We start from the raw sequence: 8,616 nt of genomic DNA, 5'->3' as shown, positions 1-8,616 counted from the left end.
TTATTCTTGCATAATGCCATATGAAGTAGTAAAAGGAAAAATAGCTAGCTGCTCTTTTTTGTTACTTGCTCCAAGTAGGTCCAGGTAAGATGTTAGTAAACTTGTATTTCATGTTGACTATCTTGTTTAAGCTTTATGTTGTAAAAGTATAGTACTCTAAATTACAATTTCTGTTGCTTGCCAAGTGGTGAGAGAAGGCATAGATTTCAGTATAGCATCATTCAAACTAATCTCTGAATCTGCAGGAATTTTTATTTATTTATTTGTAATTATTTAACATCTGTTGACTTTAGGGTCATAAAGGTATTTCATAGAGTTTAAGAAAGTTTTAAACAGAACCTAAGTTATTGCTAGTCCTGGCTGTGAAGTTATCTTCTAAATATAAAGAATCACTACAACTAGGTTTATGGAGAATGTGGAGCTCTTTACGTTATTTGTAAATACCAATAGATTAGTCTTGCCGAATGTGAAATTTGGGAATGTATGCATTTAATGCAGATTCTTAGTACCGAGTAAGATGGACAGGAAGACAATAGAGTATAGTGGCTTACAGAATTTACAAGGTATTTCATTCGGCTAACATAGCAGAAAGGATTGCCAACTGTAAGGCTCCAAAGAACCTTTTGAAAAACAAAACAACACAACACAACAAACACAACATAAAAAGATGCAGTGTGGCTTTCCATGGTGCTCTGTTCTGTTTTACCCTGTTGGATAGCTAACAGGAGAGGCAAGCAGTAAATTTTCCTATGGCTAGGTGATTCCAAAGAGCTCTATCTCATTGCTGCTTAGATGTCCAAATGATAGCTGACCCCCTGCCAGTTCCACTGTTAGGGACCTGGACAGGAGTTCCTCTCTTCCACTTGGTTGTGTACTCTCTTGGTTCTTGGAGAGTCTTTATATCTTCAGTACTTCTAACGCTGTGTCAGAAATAGCTGAAGCTGGCAAAATGATTCACAAGCTACTGAGGGGAAGAAGTCAAACATGGACAACATAGACTTTATTTCCTTAGGAGGCCAGCTGAAATCAACTCTATCTTCAATCCCAGATGAAAAGTGGTGATGGCTCCTGAGGCTGAATATGAGCTCCTTGAAGAAAACTGACACTTCCTCTTTCCAGACTAAACACCGTGGTAGTACTGTCTCTCAGCCATTTCAATCTAACTTGAAACTACGCTGCTCCTGAGAGCCTTTTCTTCCCCCTGCTGCTTCACCTGCAGTGGATCTCTATATGTTTCTTTCCTAACAGATCTCACTGAGAACTGCACATGCCAATCATCAAACTGAAGAAGTGAGAATGAGCTGACAATGGCTTCTTGCTTTGCAAATTATTTTGCTTTGTTTTAAGAATGGGTGGGTTAAAGAATTATTTTGAAGTTAGCTGTCTTATGGGACTGCTTTTTGTAACTTCAAAAAGAGTAAAGATCTGGCAGTTTTGCAGTTGGAAGAAAACAATGAGTTACCCTTTCTGTAGTTTCAGAAAGGGATACAGGCCTAATTTGTCTTCCTTTGAATGCAATGGAAGAGCCTGTAGAACTGTTGTACTGAACCTCTGTCCAAGTCCTCACTCCTTCTGGAGAAAGTAAGTGGCCTCAGAGTGAGTTTTGGTGAAATCTATCCAGAATACAATCTAAATACAGTCCTTCTCTCATCTCTTCAGTATTGTATTTTCATCCTCCTCATAGGTATTTAGCTTTAAGACAGTGCTGTCTGATACAGATCAAAGAATCTGCTTAGTTTTATTGTGTGTATGTGTGATTTGGCTACATCTCATTTTTAAAACTCCTGTACTGTACCATCATTATAGTTTTACCTCAGGACAACCACTGTGCATTTATTATATGAGCTGAAACCATTGCTGAAGACATTTCATAGTTGTGTGACCTTTCAGATATTGTTTGTCCAAACATTTTGTGTTATCCTGGGACATCTTCCACCTGATTTTCTGTCTGTATGTCGTGCATCAGCTGGGATAGAGTTAATTTTCTTTGTAGAGGCTTGTATGGGATGCTATCATATTGACTTATCAGTAAGGAGCTAGGGGTACACTAGAAGCAGGGAGGGGACACAACCAGAACAGCTGAGCTAAACTGGCCAAAGTGCATTACTGGAAGTGGCAGAATGCCTGCCTGGTGATGCAAAGTAATGATTGAAATCCTTGTTTTACTTTGCTTTTGTATGCAACTTCTGCTTTACCTAGGAAATTTTCTTTATGTCTGCCCACGAGTTATAGTCATCATAGATTCATAGTCATTCTAGAGTCATTCTAGAGATATAAGAATCAAGAAGTCATAATCAATGAGATGTAATGTAGTTAAAGATTGATAAGACATCATAGAATCACAGAGTCATAGCTGAGTTGTCATAGATTCCTCATAATGTCATAGAGTAATCATAGTGTCATTGATTCTTCATAGAATCATAGGGTGGTCATGGACTGGTCTTTTACCTTTCCCATTCTCTTCACATCCCATTTGCAGAGAGCAGGTAAGTGGCTGCGTGGTGCTGAGCTGCCTGCTGAGCTTAAACCACAGCACAACTGCTGGACAGAAGAGAAAGATGATTTACCTTTGCTCATTTTATGTCCTGTCTGTTTGTAGTTCCAATTTCAGATGTGTGCCAGACGCCATGCAGAAGCAGCAGGGACTTTGGAGGGAGGCCACAGCTGCAGAGTTGCAGGTGGTTTTCCCTCTTCTGGAGTCTGGAGCAGTTGCCCATCTTGCCTTTCCTTATGCTTCACACATTTGAGAGGTCCGAATGGGAAGTCTCTTCTGAGATTGAGAGAAAATTGTCATTTATCTGAAAGGAAATACTTATTATATTCTGCTTGAACCACCTAATTTTAGCTGTGTGGGCTAAAGTAAAACCTTTTTGAAGAGCTGGGGCACAGTACTATAATAACATCTACAATATATTTTTCTTCATTTGTATCAAGAAACATATTTATTACATAAACTCCTCCTACTTTCCCATAGCAATACTAGAACTATATTTGCAGTAGCAGCTCTGCTGTTACATTACTGCAATTAGAATAAATTATTGAAGTGTATACCTAAATATATACCTAGACTACTCTTTCAATTTTAATTCCAATTTAAATATTTTATATAGTTTTCCAATAGATTTTTCATTGATGGTTAGTAATTGCACCATCACAGCAAATACAGTTTTGTTTTGAAAGGTACTTTTGGAAACTGTACCTGGGTTTTTAATTATTTAAGTCAAAGAAACAAGTTAGGATTGTCTACCTTTAATATGTCAACAGGATAAAAGGGAAATTGTATTTATATCAAGGAAGCTATGCTAAGCTCAGTCAGACATTTGATATTTTAAAGAGGGAGAGGCTAGAGGCATTCCTGAGATACGTTATGAATATCTGATCTCGTATATGGAGATGAACTCCTGTGGCTACAACTATTGTATTGACTGGCTGAACTCTAAAATGGAATAGCAATAGAAAAAATATTGTTACTTGTCTTTCAAGCCCTACTTCTTACCTTCCTCATTTTTTTTCTGATCAGACTATGTATTGCTATGACTTGCTTTAATATTCCTTGTCCTTTGCCATGTTTTTATAGTAACGTTAGTAATTGTTATCATTTATCATTTCAAATGGTGTAGAGGGGTGACAGTGTAGTGCCAGAAGTTTATGTAAATCAAAGTTTTCTTTTAAATTAAGTAACGTTTGGTGTATAAATAAAAGGTTGGCAACTTCTAAATATAAGAATTATAATATCTGTCTTCATGGAAAATAGGTTTAACAGGCGTGTCTTTAAATAGGAATAACCATCATTATTTGACAACCTAAGTAGTTGTTTTAATATGTGATTATTAATTTCATACTTAAAGCTATTTTCTTGAACTCGTTGGTTTCATGACTCTTCTCTTATTCCACAAGATAAACCAACATTACTTGAAGATATAACAGAGGATTCAGGATTAGAGTGCTTGAGTAGGGAACCTGAACTGTAGAAGCAATTATCTCCTGACCTCAGTCTGTTAAGGGACTTGGATTTCCATGGCTTTGTTATAACCACTATGCTGATCTCTACTGTCTTCTTTCTAATTTTTTATCAGAAATTCTGTTCTGGATCGAAGAAACCTTTTCCATGAAAGTTTCATGTGAACTAACACACTCCTGTGAAAAGTTATATTTTCAATATATTTACATTTTGCAGAGTTAACTAGTCTACCCGTGATTACATATGTATAAAGTATCAAGTACCTACTACGTTAAGGAGCTGAGTATTCACATAGTTGTTAGCTGTAACTTTATTTTATATATATTGATGTATTACTTCTTAATACCATCTTATATGTAATGTATTACTTAATAAAACTCATATCCAAAGTTCAGTGTGTTTATGGGGAACAGGCTATCAGTAATCCTCAAGCTAAAGCTACTTAAATGTGGCTATACTGAATCTGCCTCATTTTGCAAAAGGAAACACTCTTCCCCAACTTCAGTTGCTTTGGAGGTGAAAAAAATCTTCAACAAATGCAGTTAGCAACACTGTTATGTCAGTGTAAGTTTTGTTCCTTTTCCATTAACTTTCTGTATGTATTTGTCCTTTAATGTTCGGTTCCAAAATTGGATAGCGCATTTCCTGGGTGGACTTTTATGCTCATTAATCATAATGTTGACCTTAACAGCTGAAGGTTTCCAGTCATTTGTTTATAGACAAATTTACAAAGGTATTACAATTCTTAACTGTGAATGCTAAATCTCAGCAAGCGTGATACATAAAACCAAAGACAAAGTGGTTAATATGGCACTAAGAAAAGGCTTTGATGGAATCAAAGGGAAGTCTTATTACCTCATTTAGGTGAATGATTTGTTGAAATGACGATGGCAAAATCAGACTATATATTTTGTTCATTAACAGTGTTATTTGTAATTTACAGAATCACAGAATCATAGGGGTTGGGAGGGACCTCCAGAGATCATCAAGTCCAACCCCCCTGTCAAAGCAGTTATCCCTTTAATTCTAGAAAATAGTTTTTTGAATTATTTTGATGAGGAACTATATGAAAGCTAAGCAGATGCTCCTCTTTCTCTACATGTTTTACATATCCTAGTTCAGAAGATGCTCAGGCCAATACTGCAGGAGGCTTTTTGAAAAATAGATGCTCAGAGACTCAATCTGGCTGCAGTATTATGCCAAAAAGGATTGTAATATACTCAATTTTTGTTTTAACTCTTCTCTTTGCCTTTTATTTTCCTTATAAGGTTTCAGTCTTGCACAAGCAAATTACACAAGAATCTCTTGTGTCAATACTATCTGCTTTAAGATAGACTGCATATGACCTTAAAATTGTGTGCAATTGAAGTCAACATTTTTTTAAGAAATTACTTTTCCTCTCATTGCACATTGATTTCTGTATTACTTTTATTCTGATGCAAGTACTGGACATGCAAGAGAGCTGCATCTTTATATAAATGGCATTTATTTATTTATTTATTTATGGCATCATCAAGTGAAATGGGGATCACTGTGAAAAAATTGTGTTAAAGTGAGTGTTCATGGATCCTAGAAGTCCTTCCTAGTGCAGTGACCTTGGGCTAATAATTTTATATTTGGATAGTTTTTTTAATTTTTGAAGTGCATGGTTATAAATAGACCCATATGCTGCAGCCACGAGCACAGTAAGTATCAAGAGCAAAAACATCTCTCATATATTTTGCTGAAGTCCCATTAAGTGTTTTACCTCAAACCAAAAAAAGCAGCCACCCAGCTCTACTAATTCCCTCAAACACAGAAGCTCTCAAATCAGAGCCCTGGATGCCAACTCTGCTAAAAGCTTCCTGGTGCCCCAGTTGCAATGGGTGATAGGCCTCCACAGGCTTCCAAGTAAAATGTGATCATTTCTTGCCGATCCTTGTGTTCTCAGCACTATCCAATTAACAGTGGACCCCGACCAGCTAGGATCTCCAGCGGTGAGTATTATTGCTAACCCAGCTGGCTACCTGCTGGTAAGGTCTCCCTGTTTCCCTCTGCACTCTAACTGCTCTCATTGTTTATTCATAGAGTCAAAGATTAAAGCCAGAAAGAACCACTGTGATCATCTAACCTCTAATCAGAAACCTTTCCAATTTTTCAACCTTCTCATTCACATGCTGACATTACATGTAGGTGCAGAATGCTCCTTTATTTTCCAACACACTTCATTCTGGTTCAGGTAAACAGATTTCGTGCTCGTCTACCTCTGTAACAGGTTTTACAGGACTGGTCTCTACTCTTCAGCCCAATTTTTAGCTCTGCCTCAGATCCCAGCTGTACCATTGTGAAAACTCAGTTGCTTAAGAAGCATAGAGATCCTAGTACAGAATTCGGAGTAAACCAGTTCCATTGATCTGTTCATATGTTGTTCAGTCTTATATCTGCAAACTAAGAAAAACTGTTACCTTGACATTTTCCAGCAGCTTTTGTCCTCTCTCCCCTTTTTACTGTTTTGCCTGCTATTTTTCCAATAGAACAATGTCCTTGTTAGTGTCAAAAATGAAATGTATTTCAGCAATGTCTGGGTTTCCTAGTGATGACTATCCAGACTGAGGCAAGACATGAAGCTAATCAGAAGCCTAAGTACCTGCAGAACTAAATGACAGACCTTGGTCTCTCCCTACTGACCTAATGAAGACATAAATATAACTCCAGATGAGACCAGTGAAGAATAGTTATATGGGTTTAAAATGTTTCTAGAAACACAAAACACATGCCTAACTTTGTTAGGTTAAACCTTCCCTGAGTAACATTCACTTTGTGGATAGTCAGGCATTATTGATCTCAGTATGACTTTTTAAATACATAAACAGTATTCTTCAGATCTGATTTTTGTGGTCAAAGTAACTGAATGTTAGATAAATCATAGCAGTTGTTAGTGGACCAGTATGTTTTACTGTCTCTGACAACCTCAGGCAAATTGAGAGTTGAGCTGAAACAAACTCAAGAGTTTTTCAAGAAGAACTGATCTCTGTAGACTGAGTAGAAACTCATACTGAGATATTTGCTGTCATAAAAAGAGAATCACGTGTAAAATAAAAATCAATTATTCAGCTGATTTTTTATTTATTTTTTTTAAGCGTGATGGAACATGAATCTACAAAATATCCCTGCCACCACTGGGATAAAAAAAAATAATAAAAAAATCATACAGAATGACAGGAAAACACCTTCTGGTTCAGTAATTGGGCAGAAGAAATGACAAAAATGTCTTACAGACTACAGGGATGGAGCAGTTGTGTCTGGTATTTTAGCTCATGATGGTGTATTTGGAACACGTTTCATCTGTATGTTCAAGTATGGGTTCCATTTTGTTTTAGGGGTAGAGGTATAAGTATTTCCTCCTCCTTGATCTGTGTTGTTCCCAAGAAAGAGGACCCTGAATCACAGGCAGACACACATCTGCTAGAACAATAAGTCAAACTAAGCTCTGAAAGACAAGGCATCAGTTAAACGTGGCCGAACTTTCCTTCTGGATACCTACAGGTAGGCACCTCCCCATTAGTATGTGCATTCTTCCACTTGATGTTTTTGAGCTGTTTTAATTTCCCTTATGAATGAACACTAAAACCAGCCATGTAATTCCAGTTACCTCAATCATCTTTCTGGGACTGAATGATCAAAGTGTCTTTTGACCAGGAATTATTTGATGTGGATTTTAACTATAGCCTATGTGCCTCTCTGTGTGTAGTTTTCAATTACTTGAATTTCTGGTATTGTCTTATGCTTTTACATCCATTCCACATGTTCCTCAAGCTTTCTTTTCTATCCTTTTCTCAAATGAGAGATAATAATCACTACTACGATAAGACTACAACGTTCCCAGTTCTTCCTTCGATTTAGCAAAATTCTTCATAGAATCATAACATCAGGGAATGGCTTGGATTGGAAGTGACCTCAAGAATCACCAGATTCCAACCCCTGCTGCAGACAGTGCTGCCAACCACTAGATCAAGTACTAGATTAGGCTGCCCAGGGCCCCATCCAACCTGGCTTTGAACGCCTCTAAGGGCAGGGCATCCATAACTTGTTTTGGGCAACCTATTCCAGCACCTCAGGATTCTCTCAGAAAAGGAATTTCCCCCAACATCTATTCTTAATCTCTCTTTATTTAGTTTAAAACCATTCCCCATTGTGCCATCACTGTCTACCCATGTAAAAAGTTGATTCCCCTCATGTTTATAAACTCCCTTTAAATACTGGAAGGCCACAATGAGGTCTCCATGCAGCCTTCTCCAGGCTGAACAAGTCCAGCTCCTTTAGCCTGTCTTCACAGGAGAGGTGCTCCAGCCCTCTGATCATCCTCATGGCCCTCCTCTAAACTCTCTCCAAAAGCTCCAGATATTTCTTGTTTAGGGGTCCCAGACCTGAATGAATGAGGCCTAATGGTGACAATCCCCTTCCTTGCCTTGATGGCCACCCCTCTTCTGATGGAACCCAGGACTTCCAGGCTTCAAGCACACAGTTCTGGCTCATAATAAGGATCCCTAAGTCCTTCTCAGCAGGGTTACTCCAAGAATTCCTTTTCCTAGTCTGTATACATGGGATTACCCCAATCCAAGTGCAAAACCTTGCACTTTGCTTTGTTGAACCTCATTAGGTTCACCGGGGCCCAT

Source organism: Coturnix japonica, chromosome 3 (assembly GCF_001577835.2).
Source record: "Coturnix japonica isolate 7356 chromosome 3, Coturnix japonica 2.1, whole genome shotgun sequence".
Lineage (NCBI taxonomy): Eukaryota > Metazoa > Chordata > Aves > Galliformes > Phasianidae > Coturnix > Coturnix japonica.
Note: the sequence above shows the minus strand (reverse complement) of the source record.